At 36.8% G+C, this 20,097-nt stretch overlaps 1 protein-coding gene across 8 annotated transcripts in view; it reads left to right on the plus strand.

Moving 5' to 3' along the window:
* nectin1b (nectin cell adhesion molecule 1b) overlaps positions 1–20,097 on the plus strand; it is a 385,519-nt gene that overhangs the window by 53,498 nt on the left and 311,924 nt on the right. The gene's annotated exons all lie outside the window — the stretch shown is intronic.

Genomic DNA, 20,097 nt, shown 5'->3' on the forward strand with positions numbered 1-20,097 from the left:
TTTAATGATTATGTCTTATCATTTTACCTCAGGAAAAAAACAAAACACAAGTAAAATATATCCTCACACTAAGAATCATGTAAAACTATCTATCTCTCTATTTATCTATCCATCTAGCTACCCTGGTCATGTCCTTCAAGAGGGGTGACCGACAGCATGACAAACACATACACCAAAATAAAGAAAATAAAAAAGGGAGAAAGTAGCAAAAACACACAAAAAAATTTTTGGGGACCATGGCCAACCCAAATGCTCAAACACCCAAGCAAGTCAAGCACCTCGGCACCCAAGTTGGTCATGCTTTTGTCCCTCCAGATGAAACTGGACACGAGAAAGTGGCAATGTCACTCTGGTCAGGGTGACACAACACACTTTTCTGTTCAACAGCAGGGCCCGACAGGTTTCACTAGCATTAGCATCACTAGCATGTGTATTAGCAAACGAATAGCCACGGCAGCTAACTAGCGGCATTTCTATGGCAAAACATAGCTATATGCTAGATAGCAAAATCAATCTACTGAAATGTGATTTTAGTGATACATTTTTATTCATTGCGCAAAAAAGTTATATCAAAAAGCCAAACGTGTCAAATATGTTTTCATTAAGGCATCTTACACAGCGTAAACTGGTGGAAAATACGTTGAAAAGACGCCAAGGTTCCAACCCCAAACATTTTTTATTGGATTGAAAAATTAGAGTTGTTTGGTAACATCATGAAGGCTGCAACAAACATTTAACTTTAGCTTTTGATTATTTTGTGTTAATAAATTCAGTAATAGATAAATCGGACCAACCAAATGGTTTCTTCTGAATTCTTTTATTATAAAGGTTCCAGCAAAGATAAAATATGTTGAACAGATGTTGTAAAGACGTTTTAACGATATCTTTATTTGTTTGAATTGTGAAAGAACTATTTCATTTCAGTTTTTGATTATTCCGCCAATTTTCGGTTGGTTTAGTCAATGAATCCGCCTCTAGCTACATGAGCAAATGCCCTCACTTTGTTGGCCTGCTTTGACTTAGCTGCTAGCATTACTTCTGAGGCTAAAGCTGTATAATTTAGCAGCCCTTGCCAGTGTCATGGCCCCTAATTACTAATGTTGATTTTCACATTGTGAATATGGCTTATAGTTGCTATTGGTTGCTTTAGCTGTTTGCATCATTTTTGTAGTAGTGTGATCAATCTCATAGCTAATGCTAGTGTCATGGGCCTTACGAACTAATGATAATGCTAGCACACAGCACAAACTGGTTGAAAATACATTAAAAAGATGCAGAGGTTTTGTTGAGAAGATGCTTTTATTAGGTTGTAAAATTAAGGCTGGTAGCTAACAATTTTCAAGCATTTTAGTTTTAGTATTCCTCAAGTATTCACTTAATACAGGTTGCTATACAACAGACTAACCGTGAAAATAGAAGGAATACTGTAATAATGAATTAAATTTTAAGCCTTTGAACAAAACTGCATCTATTTTTTCTTGTGTGTGTCCCTCTGAAAAAACAACCACCTGAAACTAATAATTATGTCCAGCACGTGTATGAGAAGCAAGCAAAGCCCCTGGCTGGAGCTCGTATTCGGGAATAAAGTGAGTCATTAAGTTGACATCACCTTTAATCTGCCTTAATTAAAAATCACAGAGCGCGTTTCGGAGAGTGCTGACATTTTTCCCAAAAGACACTCGAAAGGTCAGGCAATCGCAGTACTTTTTATTTTCATTTTTTGTCATATTTGCAAAGTCGCCCCCTGCTGGCGGGAGAAAGCAGATGGGGTGGAACATCTGGCGAAAAACAAGATCAGGGGGGGTTATGTTTCGAAGCGAGCACGCATGAAATTTTCATGATGGAAGCAAAGCAGCAGAAAATCTCCTGGAGGAAGAGGAGAAGATGGAGAAAATATATTCTTTATTCATGACAGCTGACTGCACTCATTAAGTTAATTAAAAGGACAAAATATGTACGCTTCACTTTGCAATCATATTGCGCCATACTGTTTGTATTTATAAACGAGGGAGAGGCGTTTATATGCAAATGTAAATTATTGATATGCGGGAGTTGTTTGCAAGGATTTGAGAGAACAGTGGTCACAATATTAGGTACACTTATGGGCGATATGGCAAAAATATACTTTAGTCCTTTGTTCATCTTGCTTAATGGTGACCAGAACCACTTGCAATATGGGAAAAGGTAGCCCTCCACCCACATTCTTAACATGCACTCTGCACGACCGCGCTCCACAGGAGATAATGGATCTCGGGAGCATGAGTATTGTTCATTTGAGGCAGAAAGAAAGGGGGAAAAAGGGCCACCGCGCATGACACATCTTTGCTCTCTCGGCATTTGTTCTCAACAAAAGTCAACTGCGGGAAAATGGATCACAGCCAAAACAGTGCTGTTCATTTTAGGCAGGATACAATGGCTCACTTCAGCTTCCCAAACAAACAAAAAATGCGCTCCAACTTTTTAATATGCGCTCTGCTCTGAAACCTTCCCATCCACAGCAACAGTGGACTGGAAATAATAGATCACAGCCTCACGGCTGCTTTTCATTTTATGCACAAAAACGGGGGGAAAAAATCGCCACACCTGAGAAAACAACTGTGAATAATGGATCCTGGCCAAAACAGTGCAGTTATTTTTGGTGTGACATAATTGCTTGCTTCAGCGGCCCGAACTAAAAACAAAAACACATTTTTTAAAAAGTGCTATGCTGGATCCTTCTCTCCGCAATTGTCTACCAGAGACAATCATGCATTAATGTCTTGCATCAATGTATTTTGCTGGTTCCCGCTTGCAGTAATATTGGTTTGGGGATAATGGATCGCAAACACATGAGTGCAACTCATTTTAGACCAAAATACATTAACTGGGTAAAAAGTACTGCCAGGCCCGATTGCTGTTCCCAGCTTGCACAAATATGCAAGTAGTGATTATGGATCGGGGCCGCATGAGTACAGTTCACTTTTGGATGGAAACGAGGGCAAAAAAGAGCCGCCAGGCCTGACAAAAATGCACTCTGCTGGCCTCTGCTCAAAACAATATACGATCAGGAATAATGGATCAAAGAATAATATTCAACCCACAATGCACTGAGGTTGCGTAATACAAAGCGCAAGGTAGCAAGCAATAACAGTATCAAGATTTGTTTGAAACTAAATTATTATGACTCTTACATAAAAAATGTGAGTAAACACTTCTGATAATTTTTTTTGTGTTTTAATACATTTTACGACAGTTTCTATAGATTTTTGGAATTTTATTTACAATGGCATAGTTTAACATTAGACATTAATGCAAAGTGACGACCATTAGCTGCTATAAAACGTATCTACAATGCTAGCACCAGCATTGGTAGTTAAGGTCTTTGACACTTGTATTGGGTGCTAAATTGTTTAACATTAACTATTAAAGTGACATCGGCTAAAGGACCGGAGCAACCCAAAAGATGGTATTTGCAGATGGAAGTAGCGGCTATGTTTGCGAAAACTTAACTAAAGCCAAGACAGGGTAACAAATATTAGCATTAGCAGCAAATTACCACATTGTTAGGATTAACATTAGTAGCTAAGGTCATTGACTCTAGCATTAATTGGTTTAGCTAAAACTGCAAAAGTGATGCTAGTGACTAAAGCCAAGCTAACCACCGAAGTGATGTTTTTTGCTAATCTGTCTAGCTGCTGAGATTGTGAAAATATGATCAAAATCCAGGCCAGGGTATAAAACATTAACATTAGCATCTAAAGACTGTATCCACGAATCTACAGACACCCTAAAAGTCATTTGAAGACATTTTAATGTATTATATTATGTGAAAAAAGCAACCATTGCTCGCCAAAACAGAGGCTACAAAAGAGTCTCTCAGCTATAACATATGAATCCCTTCTCATGCTGTTCTTTTCACTTGACGGACTGTTGAAAAAAACAGAAATACGGCAGAATCTCTTTCTGTTAGCACCACTTTGTTTTCATCTAGTAGCAAACAATATTTTCCCTTTCCTTGGGCGGAAAAACTGAAAAGTGCTAGCCACAAAGACGTGGGCGTCAAACACATACAAATAAACCAAAAAAATATATAAATACAAGGAGAGCGAACGGGGGAAGTGATGTCTCATAAAATCAGTCTCAGAGGAGCTAAAGTGCTCTTCCTCGCCGCTCTCTACCCACTCAACTGTCTCGTTTTGTCGCGTCTCGTCCTCCCAAAAAATAGTCATGTGGGGACAGCTGAATTACCGACATTTTTAATTGCACGAGTACGCTTTGCCATATAGCTAATTTTTATGAATTTAGGAATACACCCAATCAGGTCTCGTTCAGAAAATTCAGAAATTTGTGCGCTTTGTTGTAAAGTAATTGTTTACTTTTTCCAACTTAGCGATGCACTAAATAATCTACTCTGTAAATTTTTAAGGAAGGAAAACCAACACCAAAAAATTTGCACTGAACAGACTTGACTGTTTTGTTTGAAATGTCTTTTCCGAAAAACGATAGTTAAGTGTAGACAGCTGGATTTCAAAGTTTTCAATAGCAGGCGTATGTATGCTCTGCCACATAGCCACTGTGACATTCTTATGAATTTAGGAAGGAACCTGATTTTCTGTGTTTAGAATTTCTCATGATGTCATGTCTTATTCTAAAAATAATCGTCAAGTACAGACGGCTAAATTTCCAACATGCCAATGCTACACAGATAACTTACTACATGTATCTTTTTGAACAATTTGCCATATTTGGTTACAGCCATAATCTTTACCCAGGGTAACAAATTTTTGAAGTTCAGGCACGTCAAGGCCAGCCAGAGTACTGATTAGGCAATTGGGCCCATTGGATTCTCATTAGGACCCCAGTATTTGAATGCAGCTGTGACAGGCATACAATGTCAGTTCTTCTGATGAGATGCCTGTACCAGTTATACCCGCTGCGCCATGAGTTACGTACATTATTACCAGCCTTGTTTTGAATGGAATCTGTATTTTTGTTGTTGGCCTTCCTTCTATCTTCCTTTTTGGAGCCCTTTGTCTTCAATTCCCCTTTTCCCATTAAAATTCAATCTGACACTTGTGTCTGTGCTTGGCTCCTGTCTTGCAATGTCTAACATAATCGTTTTCCTGCTTCCTATTTCTCCATAACAGCATGCTTTGTTTCCATGGTTAGCATGTTTTTACTTTATCATTTAACAACACTTGATGCTTTGGGACACATCGCAAGTATATACTGTAACGTATTAAGAATTATGACGTGTTAACGAAGCACACAGGAGTCTGAACTGAATGTAGGTAAAGGCATTGTGGGAGGTAGGTCAGCCAATAGCATATCAGCATCTGCATGATGCTGTGACGCGAATCATTAGCAGGACAGCATTTTCTTATGCTGACCATTAGCAGACAAACAATTTGTATACACACACACTTTGTACAGTTTTTGGCCTGTAAAAAACATTGTGTTTTACACCTTAACGAGAAACGTCATAAGGCAAGGTTGCTGTATACCAGGGAGGTGTACTGTTTTAGTCTGAACTGATATTTCCAAGTTACAAGTAAAAAGGTTTTCTTATTTTAGAGCCAGCTAAGAGTACAACTGCCGCACGTGGTTTTAATTATTTGGAAATGCCAACGCGACTAAAATAGAAATGTCAAGTTGGCGCGTGTCAAATGGCGCTAATGTGCGGGGAAAGCCAAAAGACGTGGACGACTTCTATTTACGAATTAATGCTAGCGTTCCAGGTTCTTTCCATCAAACGCGGCCACTCTTAATGCTAGCTAGCGCATACTTAAAGCGTTGGCGTGTTTCCTTTTTTTTGTTTTGATCAAGTGATGATCGCTATCATCACTACCATGTTTATTCCGGCCGAGCGTTCCATAATTTTTCATTGTTTGTCAAGCTTTGTGTGGCTCCGTCAATGCGGCTTTGTTCTTTTATTACTCTCGCTAACGGGTTTATTTTTATTCATTTATTTTTACAAATAAAAAAAACACCGTACAAATGCTCAATCCTCAAAGCCCTTTTGATCTGACGAATGTGTAGCAGTTGTTTTAAGGGTCAGATGTTCTTGCGGTAGCGTAAATGTTTTGTCTCTGACCTTAAATTGCGATATTGGAAACACTTTTGTCTTTGGGTAAGTGTAGCTTATATTAAGGATTTGCGTGTTTATATGATGTGCGCTTATATATATTGAAGAGCCCCGGGATATGACATTAATCTGGTCCATGATCTCAAAGCTAAATTGCCATGTGCCACGGGATAGAAATATTTTTTAATTATCCATTGCATCCTGATTTATCTAGTATCCTAAATAAAAAAATATTAATATAAATACTGATTACATGTAATATACGTGTTAAGGTTGAAATAACATAAATAAATACCTTTTACCTTTTACCTTTTGTAAGATGGGACTTGAACTGATCCAGTAGAGTATCAGCTGGATGCGGGTGGGGAGAATAGGATGGATTATAATTTAAACTGATTTTAAAACTTTCTTTTGCAAGGGTTGTGTTGTCCATTTCTGAGCTAAAAGTTGCCTAACTGATTCATTAATTAAAACAATTTGATAAAAATATTAATTGAGTACTTGTTGCAGCAGTCCCTATTCTTGATTCAGTGCATATTGTCGCTAACACAACTACTATCTGCATTAAGAAACACTCCGCTTTGGTAGTTATGTTAAATCCAGCCGCTAACATAACTTTAAAAGTTTATGTTAATTAATTTAGCAGCTCATCTTTGTGTCAAAAATTCTCATTACTAATGCTAGTAATGTGGACACAACGGCTATCTACATTGACAAACACTTGCATTGGTTGCTAGGTTAAATTTAGGCGCTAGCATTGCTTAGGCAGTTATCTAATTTTGCAGGCTTATGCTCATGCCACACATGCTAATATTGTGGATGTTGCTGCTAGCCTTTTATGATAGTTTTTTCTTTGATTCAGCAATTCTAAGGAATATGTATTGTTGAAAATTCATATCAATATTATATATTTAGATTTATTATACACAAGGTACGAATTCACAGTTAACAATAACACAATAACATAGATTGGTAGCTTCATTTACAAACACTTTATTTTGGTGCCTAATATATTTAGATGCTATGATAAACTTTAGCAGTCAATGCTTATTAATTCAAAGTACTCTTATTGTCGTTAATTATGACTCCAAATGCTAGCATTTTGGACGTGGCTGCTAGCCCCTCGCATTTCTTTTTACTCAACATAAACAATTGTTCTTCTAAGGAATATTTACAGGCGAATTTTGAAATTTTAAGAATGTATTAATCTAACCAACGCAACTGCTATCTGCAATAACATTTTCACTAGTCTTGCTTTAATGCTAATAATTTTGAAGCGGATGCTTGTGTCGCAAATACAAACTGCTAATGCTAATGTTGTACTATTGCTAGTGTTTTTTTTTTTTATTTTGTTGTCAACATAATTGTTCTTTTTAAAAATTGAAATTTTGACATAAAATCTACCATTAATCGAAATATTTTACACAACCCCTCTCTGTATTAGCAAACACTTTGCCATTGGTGGCTTGTTAAATACAAACTAGTTATGCTAACATATAGACATAGCCTGTAGCTGCTAATGCTCGTGTCTATGACTAAAATATCATTCTTTCTTAATTAAACCTTAAAAGGAAAATATGCTCATTATCTACCCCAAAGGTTTGCTCGAAGAACTGAAATCAAGATCGGTACAGAAATTGTTATGACTGACATTGGATTGTTAGCTTATTTTCGTTGTGTTTTGTCATGTAGTCCATTAGCTTATGTTCTATCATGCTCTTATATGCGTTGATTATTTACTATGCCACAATACGCTAAATTCTTCTTTTTTTTGTTTGTTTTTTATTCGTTTACTTTGCATAAGTTACATTATGGACTGTTCATTTTTCTCCAAGTCAATAGTTATTCAGCTTGTTGTGTTTTAGTTACTTTACATATTCTGCAGTTTATTCACGACCTTTTACTATGCTAGCTGGGTAAACATGGACGCCCTACAAAGCAGGGGGAGGGCGTGTTTGTGTTTATTTAGACAAGCAACTGATTGCAAAATAACAAGTTAGGAGTGAGACTTGTCACCGGACACCAACAGCAGAATCAAAACCCAACAAAAGGTGTGAATTGTCGTTGCCCTGTTGTTATTTGAACGCATCGCCTCCTCTTTTAATTGTAATCTTCTGTCTTAGAAAATTCCAACGTACTGCAAACAAGGCTTGCTTTCATAGTTATTGATATTATTTCGGAAAATCTGTTTTAGGAGAAAATATTTTGGGGTGCAGTGTTGTAGCTTTCAAATTAAAAATGCCCAATTTATTTGGGGTTTTCGTAACATTTGGCAATAATAATAATTACAATAGGCATTGTCAAGTAAAATATTTAAAAAAAAATGCTTTGTAAAAATTGCTTGATATAAAAACCGTTATTTCTAAACCTATCTTGACTCTTAATCACTATTTTTGTTTTTATTCATCCATTTATTTGTTTACTTATTTCATGTACTTTTCACATTTAAAACAAAACAAATTGGAAAAAAACGATATAAAAATCTGGTGACAAACACCTCTAATTGAGACAAAATCACGTAATAGAACATAGGCTCACAAAATAAGATGTCTTAATTTGATTATTTTTTTGATTCACTAATTAATGTGAAAAAGTGATTAAATCTCTGTATTATCAAGCAGAACTCCATTTCAGTTAGCTTTTCTATTGCGTCAACTCATGATCTCATTATGTGTGGGTATATATATATATATATATATATATATATATATATAATAATAATAATAATAATAATTTCCTTGTATTGTCATTCTGTGTAACAATGTACACAGAACGAAATGTCGATTGCACCTGACCCGTTGTAGCGAGCCGATGCAGCCGCAGCCAACAGAGGGCGCCGCCGACCACTTTTTAAGTCTTAGGAATGACTCGGCCATATATATATATATATATATATTATTGTGTCTTGGGCAAGGGTAGGCGGCGCAGTGGTTAGCGCGTGTGCGGCACAGTTCTGAAGTCATGAGATCGAACCTCCTGTCTGGAGTTTGCATGTTCACCCCGTGCTTGCGTGGGTTTCCGGTTACCTCCCACATTCCAAAAACATGCATGTCAGGTTAATCAACCGTTCCAAATTGTCCCTAGGTGTGAATGAACAAGCGAATTGTTTGTCCCTGTATGCCCTGCGACTGGCTGGTAACCAGTTCAGGGTGTTCCTTGCCCACTGCCCGAAGACAGCTGGGATGGGCTCCAGCACCCTCGCGACCCTACTGAGGATAAGCGGTGCAGATAATGGATGGATGGATGTCTTGGGCAAGTACAGCATGGAGGTGCCCATCCCTCTCCAAGCCTATGTATGTTTGTATAGTAAACTAAGAATATTAATATTTGATTGAATTATCTGCATATGGAAAAGGGATATTTTACGTTTTTTTCCCTCCATTTTTCCACAATTTTCCAACAACATTTTTCACGGTGTGTTTTTTTATGTACTACATGGTGACCTTCCCAACTACTAGCCTAGCATAAGCATTCACTCTTTGACTTGTATGCCTTTTTTATGATGAACATCACATTTGCATTATTTCACAAGCCAGGCATGACCGTTTTCGACCTGATGACAATGGCCGTGCAAAATAAATAAATAAATTAACAGCCAGGCACGTTGCCGACCTTCATCGGGCGACACACTTGGATGCGCACCTGAAAGATCTGGGCTGCCATTGTGAAAGGAGAAAAAAAGGAAAACCTGCCCGGACACGATTTACGTCTTGGAAAACTTTCAACCGTTTGATCATGCAAGCCTTCAAACAGGCAGGGAAGCCAACAAAAAACACATCTTTGAATTAGCATTCTTGTCGCTAGCGTGCGCCATCTGCGCCTCAACGACACTTTGGGAATATCGCAGCAGCCTGCCGGATTTTTTTCTCAATCTTTTTTGGAAGCTAAGATTTTCAGTAGCTATCTCACAAACTCACTGCTGGAAGTGAGCTTGTGAGATAGTTAATGCCTGGCTAAGTCATATTGGAGAAAAAACTTTTAGGGGTTAGGGGAAAGGGTTAGAATTCTGACTAAAATTGAAAAATCTCACAGCATCCTGCAATCTTTCATTTCTATTTTTTTTTTTTGTAAGAAGATTTTTTTAGTAGCTAACTAACTTCATGGAAGTGAATTTGTGAGAAACGTACATGCTTGGCTGAGTCGTATTGGAGAAAAACTTTTGAGGGTTAGTGGTAAGAGTTAGAATCCGGACTACAGTAGAGAAATGTTACTGCATCCGGCGCTTTTTTTTTCTATTGGTTTGGGAACAGATATTTTAAGTAGCTCACTTACTGGAAGTACATTTTACGCTTGGCTGAGTAGTATTGGAGAAAAACCTTTGAGGGATAGGCTTAGGGGGTAAGGGTTAGATATCGGACTGCACTCAATGAATCTCGCAGCATCCTGCCGTCTTTTATTTACTACAATTTTTTTGGAGCTGTGATCTTCAGTAGCAAACATTCTTCCTGTAAGTCAATTTGCGAGAAGTGTTGGAGAAAAACTTTGAGGGATATGTTTATGGTAAGGGCTAGAAATTGGACTATGTGAGTTAAAAGAAGAGATATTTGGATTTTTAAGAGGAATCCACAACATATTAATTAACCATCAATTCAGCCATTTTTAAATCAATAGGCAATTCTTCTAACTACAAATGAAGGTTTCTCAAGTCTTTTGGTATTGATATTTTTATTCCTGTTTTTAAATGTGATGTAGTATGTTTGTATAATAAATAGGTAAGATATGTTTTGGGAAGTTCTGGTCTTTAATTTAATTTATTTAATTTTAAATAATTTCATTTTAAATTCTAATCAAGTGTTGCAAGAGTATGCACAGGATGCTAGTTTGTTATTTTGACAATTATACCTCACTATTGTTTGTTGTTTGTTCATGTTATAAACTGTTTACATCATTGTCACATTCGGCCAATCGTGTTGCTGTCCTTTGATATTAACATCCTTTGAAGATTAGATCTTCTATTGTTACATAGAAGATAGAAAGGGCTCATTAGAGGGCCTTTAAAACCACTGGACATTCTTATCCAAGGTTTAGGCTCTTTCCCCTGTTCTCCTTCCATGTTCCATGTGTTTCTCTCCTGCTTTTGGGTGTCGACTAATCCTTAAACCAACTAACCCTAACATGTAACATACATTCCATATGTAGAATGATTAAATACAGTACCTCAAAAGAAAGGTATAGTGTTATGATTATATACTTTCATATGAAAAAAGAAACAGCGAGATAATGTTTACCCTATTATAAACCTCTTCTTGTGCTGTCAATATTAGAATAAGCCTGCATAATCAAGAAGGTATAAACATGCATTAGCTCGTAGATAAAAGTAAAACACCGAATCTCCTTCAGGGATCCAGAAAATAACATTTAAATAACAGAATTAACATATTGTTTTCCTGCTTTGGGGTCCCAGCGCTATTACCCTACAAATTGCTTTGTTTGTTTGCAGCGACGTTACTTTTTTTTTAATGCCACAAAGTCAAGGAGTCACTTGTGCTTTATCACAATGTTTCCCTTCAAAGCGGATATAGAAGGTGACTTTTTGCGGGAGAGCTCTTTTGCACGGCACGCTTTCCGCATGGCCGCGTAGTGGGCGCGGTCGCGGTCACGTGATCTCCGCCCTTAACTAGGTCAGGATCGTTTTAGTGCATCCGAGCGAGCGGGCGAAGCTCGTCCTTAGATAAATATTTAACATCTATTCATGTGCGCCTCTTTTCTATCCTTTGTAATAGGGCTGCATGATAAACCTGCCTATTGTCACCATGCGTCTTTGTTCTCACATTAAAGATTGGTTAAAGCAGCATCTGGTTTGTCAACTTTCATTAGACCTAAAATGTGAACGAATAAAAGATGTAATCATGCATCCATCCATCCATTATCTGCACCGCTTATCCTCAGTAGGGTCGCGGGGGTGCTGGAGCCCATCCCAGCCATCTTCGGGCAGTCGGCAGGGGACACCATGAACTGGTTGCCAGCCAATCGCAGGGCCGGAGTGCCCGGAGAAAAACCCACGCAAGCACAGGGAGAACATGCATCTCACGACCTCAGAACTGTGCCGCACACGCGCTAACCATTGCGCCGCCGTGCTGCCCAGATATAGTCATTATTCATATCAAAATGTTTTTTGTCAAATTCTCAAGTTTTATTTTCAAAATATAATTTTTAACCTTCAATTTTATCCGGACTCTAAGGTGTTACGGATTTTAAATGGTGCTTTCAAATTTCTGGTTAAAAATCTTGTTTCCGGGAGCGCCTTCCAGTCTGGAAAATATTGTAACAGAGGCTTAGAAAATGTATTATACAGTCCAAATGCTAGCCATAGCACTTAAAGTTGTCAAAGTGTTGAATATAAAATGCAGTTTCAGTTTTTTGATTGTAGCACAGGAGTTGGGGAATTTCAAAATAATACAATAGCAAACATTAGGAATTAATTGCCTTTTTTTTTGGGAATTGAGAAGTTATTAATAATGGACACTTGCAACATTTAATATGGCGTGACTGCTTGCCCGTAGCACCTAATATTCTCAAAATGTTGGTTATTAAAATGCAGTTATAGACTGGTGACTTTACTATGTAAGTTGACAGTTCGAAATAAGACTTGCAATAGCAAAAGTTCCAAATAAATTGCTCTTATTTTGATGTTGAGTGTTTCGTGGTATAATAATCGCATGTTATTGGATACTGGTCCCAAAATTTTTTTTCCCAAATTTTGCAGGCCTGTTCGCATTAAAGTGCACAGGCAAAATAACGCCGTGCTATGACTGCTTTCGGGGAGTTGGAACACAATTGCCGTGGGAGTTGCTGTGTTATTCATCGCTGGCGCGGACAAAAGATATGCAATTAAATGCAAATGAGTTTGTTAGTCTGCATTCATCTGCGCTGATGAGAGGATCCGTAAATAAAAACGGAAAGAGCTCGGTCGTGTTTGTTTGGAAATAAGCGTCATAGGAAGTGGTCACAGCATGTATCCTTCGGAAATGTTTTTATTTCTACCATCCACCATTTACAGGGTATGTATGGGTGCTTAACATTTTTGAAAATGCTTAAATTTCAGTTTTATGGACGATTGAAAAATTGCTTGGATTTTGGGTGACGTGCTTGTAAATGCTTGAAATGTTTGCCATGTTTCTGAACAATTGTGCGTAAAATTGATGCCAACACTGCTATCTGGTGGCTTCGCTTTGCTATTGCAGCTGGCATTAGTTTGTCACCATTTTCCCCCTAAGACAACAGGTGCATGCTGCACCTAAACGGCACACTATGAAATGTGTATTAGGACAAAAATTACATATCAATTATGGGCATCTCTTTTGGACCTCGCAAACAATTAAGGTAGCGATTCTCAGTAATAAATTGTAATGGGAAGAACTTCCTAGAACTTAAAATGTAGGCCAAATGTTACATTTTTACCCAATACTTATAGTATGTGGAAAGAGATTTGTCTCAAAAACAAATATTTGTGATTTACTCAAGATCTAAAAATTATATGTCTTGCATATTAGGGCTGCAGGATTAACCAGAATCCAAACAATAATGCGATGTGACGTAGAGTGATCATGTTATCCCAAGACACTGCTTTATTTTTATTTTTTTTATTGTTCCGTGTTTGTGTTTTTTCCCCCTTTGTTATGTTAGTGATGGAGTGATTGGCCAATTAGAATTGTCACAGTTGGGGTTTTTAACTGTGCCGGCTAATCAAAGGCAAGTTTTAATGCCACTAGCTAATAAAGGCAAAGAGAAGTTTGCAGACACACGGGGAATCAAAAAGTAAATAATGGTCAGCAGACAGCAACCCTAACAAAGATCCCCAGGTAAGGGAGCTGTTTTTTTAAGGTCAAGGCATTTGACTATGCCTTAGTACTCAAAAGAATACTAAGCTAGCGCAGAAAGTGCACTTTTCTTTTAAAATCAAAAATTGCATCGAAATTGCAACACTGGTCTGAAAAACCACTTTTTTATTTCCAAAATCCTGCAGCCCTAGTAGTTGGTACTGTATTTTCAGGACTATGAGGCACACCAGGTTATAAAGGATCATTTTTGGATTTCTGGCAAATTTGGGGCTTTTAGGTGCGCCCTTATAGTCCGCAACATTCTGTAAATTTCTTACCAAATATCTTGGTCATATAGAGAGAAAGGAGTTTTTTTTACGGCATTCTTGAATTTGCCGAGGTGATTTTGTATTTTCAAGTTTCATTTTAAAATAAAAAAATAACCTTCAGTATTATAAGGCACACCGATTTATAAAATGTGCTTTCGATTTTCTGTTAAATTTTGAGGTTTAAAAAAAAACGTGTTATTCAGTGCGACTGCTAGCCATAGCACCTAGCATTGGCAAAATGTTAGTTTAAAAATGTAGTTTCAGATTTTTGACTATAGTAAAATAAGACTCTCATTAACAAAAAATTCAAATAAATAGCTGTTATTCTGAAGTTGAGTTGTTGGCAGTACAAAAATCATATACAAATTGCAATGCTGGTCTGAAAAATCACAATTTTTTTTTTTTTTCTAAAATCATGCGTCCCTACTTCGTAGTAAAGTGCACAGGCAAAATAAATGACGGTGCTCGGGGAGTTGGGACACAATCGCTGCGGGAGTCGCTGTCTTTTTTATTGCCGGCGCGGACAAAAGATGCGCAATTAAATGCAAATGAGTTTGTTACTTGGCATTCATCAGCGCTGATGAGAGGATCCGTAAATAAAAACGGCGACGAGCTCGGCCTGTTTGTTTGGAAAGTGGTTATAAGTGTTGAAGGAAGTGGCCCGGTTTATATGATTTGGAAAAGTTGGCATCTCCTATCTTCTATCAATTAGATTTAAATATTCTGTATTTAAAGGGACAGTATGTGCATTTCAATTCCACGTACTTGTGAAGAAATAAGTTAACCACTGTAGCCAACATATAAACTGTTTACCTGGCTTCTATTGCCATTGCCACATTATATGCGTCACATAAGCTTCTAACAGTTTTAAAGCAATATTTTTTTACAAGTGGTTATAACTGTCATAAGAAATAGCCACAGCATGCACATGGTTAGCTTAAATGCTTCGAAAATGAACATGTTTCGATTTCTACCAATTGGAATTAATGCTGAGTTCAAACATTTTTCGAACAATATTGTGTATAAGCGCTTATAAGCGTCATTAGGACATACTCTTAGAATAGCCTCCCCCAAATTTGTTCATCAATACGGATTTGTTTTTAAAGAAAAGTTAATGTTTCTGTTTTAACCCTTTACCCTTCAAAAAATGTGCCTTTTGCTCAATTCAACCCCAAATATTGGTTAAGTATCTAATAAAATGGACCTTTATTGATCCAATTTGGGTTTTATTGAACATGTTTTTCATATTTTTTCACTCTCTGATTATGTAAGTCGTCTTGAATAGAATAGTTAAAGTTTTGTTAAAGGGACAGTTTGTATTATTTAGCATTTTCTATAAGTACAAATGTTAAAAAAACACACATTTCAATAATAATCACGAAGTATCGTCTAAATGTGCATTTTGTTCTTCACATATTCGTAGGTTGAGACATTTGCATTTCTTTTACAGAACAAAATGCTCATCTAAAGGGAGCTGACATTTTCAGCCATCTTGCTGCTATGGGTACCCCAAGGGCTCAAAAACGTTGCAAAAGACTGGGCAAAATAACAAGAAGGAAAACTGTGCATTTGGGTCACTTGGGGTCTCAGTAGTTTGTATTCCTCCTTGTGCTTTTTAGCACTCAATTCACGTTGTAGGACTTTCTACACCAACATGTTTACAGTTCACGGATCCCTTAACCACCTGGATCACAGGGGCAAGTAAACCCTGGCAGCGACCATCCCTTCCCAGCATGTAGTGGTCAAATACACTCTGTCCCTTTATAGACAAAAACTTGCTCTTTGTTGACCTTTGATTTCTTTCCGGACGGGTTCCGACAAACTCGCTGAGAAAACCAGCAGTTTATACCTTAGCGTCATTCGCAGATTTCGGACCGAGCGTAGGCCTCCCGCCGCATCTTACGGACCAGGCAACGTTTGACAAGATCGACAAGCTCCCCAGCCGAGCTGATTAAAAGCTTTAAGGTCAAAGATACGGAACGAAATCTGATAGACGGAGGAGGTCCCCTGACTAGCTAGCGCTAGATCGATCTCGGCCTTTTTCTATTTTCAACGGCACAAACAACCCCTGCCTGAGTTTTGTGTCCCCCCAATTGCTTAGCCTTTAAGCTAACAGGATTTCTAGAAACAGAATTTATTTTCTTTTTTTGTCTGTATGACTTACTTTACATTGAATTGATTAAGAAGAAAGAATGTCCATATATTTGAAGGTGCAGTGTTTTTTTATATTTATTTTTTATTAGTGATTTTAATTTTATGTCTTTGCTTTGCCAGCCAATAAATTATATTTTTTTTCTTATTCCAAATAACAGGACCTTTGTTGGAAATATTATTTTTTTCAATTTCTGTTTTTATATGATAGATTTTAATATATAATTTATTAAAACATAATAGTAGTAAAACATTTAAACTGTGAAACCTGTAAATAATGAATGAAAACTATGAGTTAAAATGTATAAAAAAGGGATTTTTTTTTGCATTCTTTTTATGCACATTTTAAGTATTATCAATTAAAAAAATATATATTCTCAAAAAAAAGACTCGAAAAGCCCTGCAAGTGCACGAAAAGCAGCATATCATAGAAAAGTACTAATTTAGACCTATTACAACAAAAATACGACAGAAAAACCACTAAACTACTACTATGGAAATACTACAAAATATTCAAAAATACTATAAAACTACCCTGCGACTGGCTGGCAACCAGTTCAAGGTGTCCCCTGCCCACTGCCCGAAGATGGCTGGGATGGGCTCCAGCACCCCCTGCGACCCAACTGAGGATAAGCGGTGCAGATGATGGATGGACGACAAAACTTAACAGACAATAAGAGTACAAAAATACTACAGAAATACTAAAACAATCTGACTGCAGAAATAGTACCAAAATCTGACTGCAGGAATAGTACAAAAATAATAAACAAAACAACTACCTTAATACTATAAATGTATTTCTTTAAACCGGGACCTACCATACTGCATATAAAAATCTTAAGGCAATAGTGACCGATTCACCGATTGGTTACCCAATGTAATTACTCAATGTAATTCCCAATTTATTTTATGCAATTTTACAAATTGTATGTAAGTGTGCACAATCATGGATTGACTTCTAGAAATAGGAGCTAAACATGTACAACTCTTTCACATTTTCTTAAAAATGGCCAAAGTAAAACACACCGTTGTAAAGTTTTTAGGGCTGTAATCTGGTCGTGTCCAAATGACCAAACTCTTTGACATACCTTTTAGAAAAATAAGTGAAACACAATGTTTAGTTTTTCTTTGGTCAAATTTGACTGGCATCAGGTAAGGCTTTATGCTCTTGTCTCAGCATTTTACCAGCTAAGATGCCCATGCTACACTCCCTTGCAGGCATATTTTTGAAAAAATACATTCAGGTGAGAATAAAAACCTTCTAGTTCTATCTGTTCCAACTCAGATTACTCAATGTTATTAGCACTTACAGTGATGATTTTAGTTTTGCACAAAACTCCCATATTTCATAGTATCCAAACGGTTGAAGAACAGCATTCAATTTACTTTGGGTACGTCTTGGATTGGGATTTTAGGCAAATTTGACACGATCGTTGAGGGGTTAAATGATTTTGACTTGCAGCGTCAGGCCTTCTGTCATGCAACATGCTGGAAAAATAAATAAATATGACTTGGGCTACCGGCCTATGGATTATAGATGGTGAGAGAGATGTCAGAGTTCATTCGAAAACCTCTTCGATTAAGTTTACGGCAGCCTCTGAGGGCCCGACAGGGGCCGCACTCACTGTCCGGGACTTATAATCCACCAGCGGACATTTCAATTTACTCGGGATGATGCGGAATTACGATAAGCACACTCTATTCGAGAGACGAGATTTTCTTTTTTCTTTCTTTCTTTTTTTTGTGACCATATGGAAAAATAAAATGTGTTTCCGGTTGTGATACACCTTATGAAAGTGAAATAAGTAATTTTTTTTAATTATTATTTTTTTATTTTCATAAAATCCAACAGACAAAGCTTTACTACTTTACAATAAGCAGGTTAGCGCCTTACATGGCTGCAAGGCCGCTATTGGGAAATGTGGAGCACATTGTAAAGCGCTTTGGGAAGTCATTGACTTGAAAAGCGCTATATAAATGCAGATCATTTCATTTCATTTCATGAAAGATGGATTTTTTTTTCAAATATAAATGTTTTTTTTTCTTTTTTCCACTCTTTATTCCTTTCTTTTATTTTCCCCTTTTTTAATTTTCGCTTTCCTTTAGTTTTTCTTTTCCTAATTATTTTTTGTGCCTTTTTCTTTCCTTTTTACCCCATTTTATCTTTCTTTTAATTTTCTCTTTTTCATTTTTTTTCTTTAGTTTTTCTTTTCCAAATTATTTCTTTTTGTGTTTGATTTCCTTCCTTTTCTTTCCAAATGTAATATCAACCAGAGTGACTCAGTCAAAAAATGTAGGTTTCACATTTGACCCCAATCTCTCCTTCTAAACACACGTTAAGAATATTACTAGAACAGTTTTTTTCCATCTTCACAACATTGCTAAAAATTGCCCTTTGCCGTCCCAGTTCCATGCGGGGATTATAATTCATGCGTTTGTTATCTCCCATCTCGATTACTGTAATGTACTACTCTCCGGTCTCCCGAAGTCCAAAATCAAGAGCCTTCAGCTGGTACAAAATGCTGCAGAGAGGCTTTCAACTAAGACAAGAAAGTTTTATCACATTACCCCTTTGAGACTCCTTGTGATTAAGGGCTATACAAATAAACATGACTTGACTTGACTTGTCTTCCCACATTTCACTCTTTTCCCTTTTTTTCTCTTTTATTTTCTTCATCTTTCCTCAACCTTTTTTCTTTACCTTTCTTCTTTTTGTTTTTCTTTTGTTTCTTTTTTCCTCTTCCCTTTTCCTTTTTTTCTTATTGTTTTCTTTTCTTGCTTTTTATATTTTTCCTCATTTATCCGGGACAATTACTTATACTATATATATATATATATATATATATATATATATATATATATATATATATATATATATATATATATATATATATATATATATTCACACAATTCCTAAATTATCCATTTATGCAAATAAAATTGCAGGGCAACTTATACATGACAGAAACATACAACATACAACCATTCACAAGTTTAGTCAACAATATTTTTCTACATTAAAAACAATTTTAAGCTACACAACATATTTAAGTAATACTTACACATGCCACTAAAGGCAGCGACGCTATAAAAATCAACATGGTTTTAAGTCACTTTTTGAACGCTACCATTGCTCTTTTCGGGATGCCAAGTAAGTTCCTCGATTCAAAGTCTTGCCGGTTTTCTGCCTAATGGGGTTTGGGCTGTGTTTGATTAAGAACGAGAACATGCTCTTTAGAATCAAAAAGCCCCAGAGCCCAGGTTTCATCCACAAACAACAACACAGCTAACTTCTGCCGCGCTTTAAGAATCCTAATTAGCCTCGATCCATACCAACAACAAAAACAAAGAAGAAGAAGGAGAAACATTTGTGCACGGCTGTTTCTTTCTAAGGGTGAAAGACGACGATTTCAACACGGCGTAATTGAGTCGTCGGATTTTACCATCTTGGGCGCTAGCCACTTCGTGATCAATAGCGCTACACTATCAGAATATGTCAGCGATGTTTTTGCTTTTTTTTCATCAAAGAGAGTCGCAGGTTTTATATAACCTCCTTTGCCCGCAGTCTGGTCCGAAGCGTTTAACACTCAGTGTAATTTGTGTTCTCAGTTCATTGATGTTGATGGTTAGGAGTGGAGGGGTGATTACCATTGCTCAGCTAGTACTATTGTATATAAATATTTGCATACCTGAAAGGTCTTGGTTTTTTTCATGCTTTTTTAATTTGTTTTATTTGGTGGTGAAAATTATGGAGTGCGTGCATGTGATTTTCAAAATGACATGGTCTTGAAAA

The sequence above is a fragment of the Urocampus carinirostris genome, chromosome 10, assembly GCF_059441175.1.
Source record: "Urocampus carinirostris isolate Australia breed hairy pipefish chromosome 10, RoL_Ucar_1.0, whole genome shotgun sequence".
NCBI lineage: Eukaryota > Metazoa > Chordata > Actinopteri > Syngnathiformes > Syngnathidae > Urocampus > Urocampus carinirostris.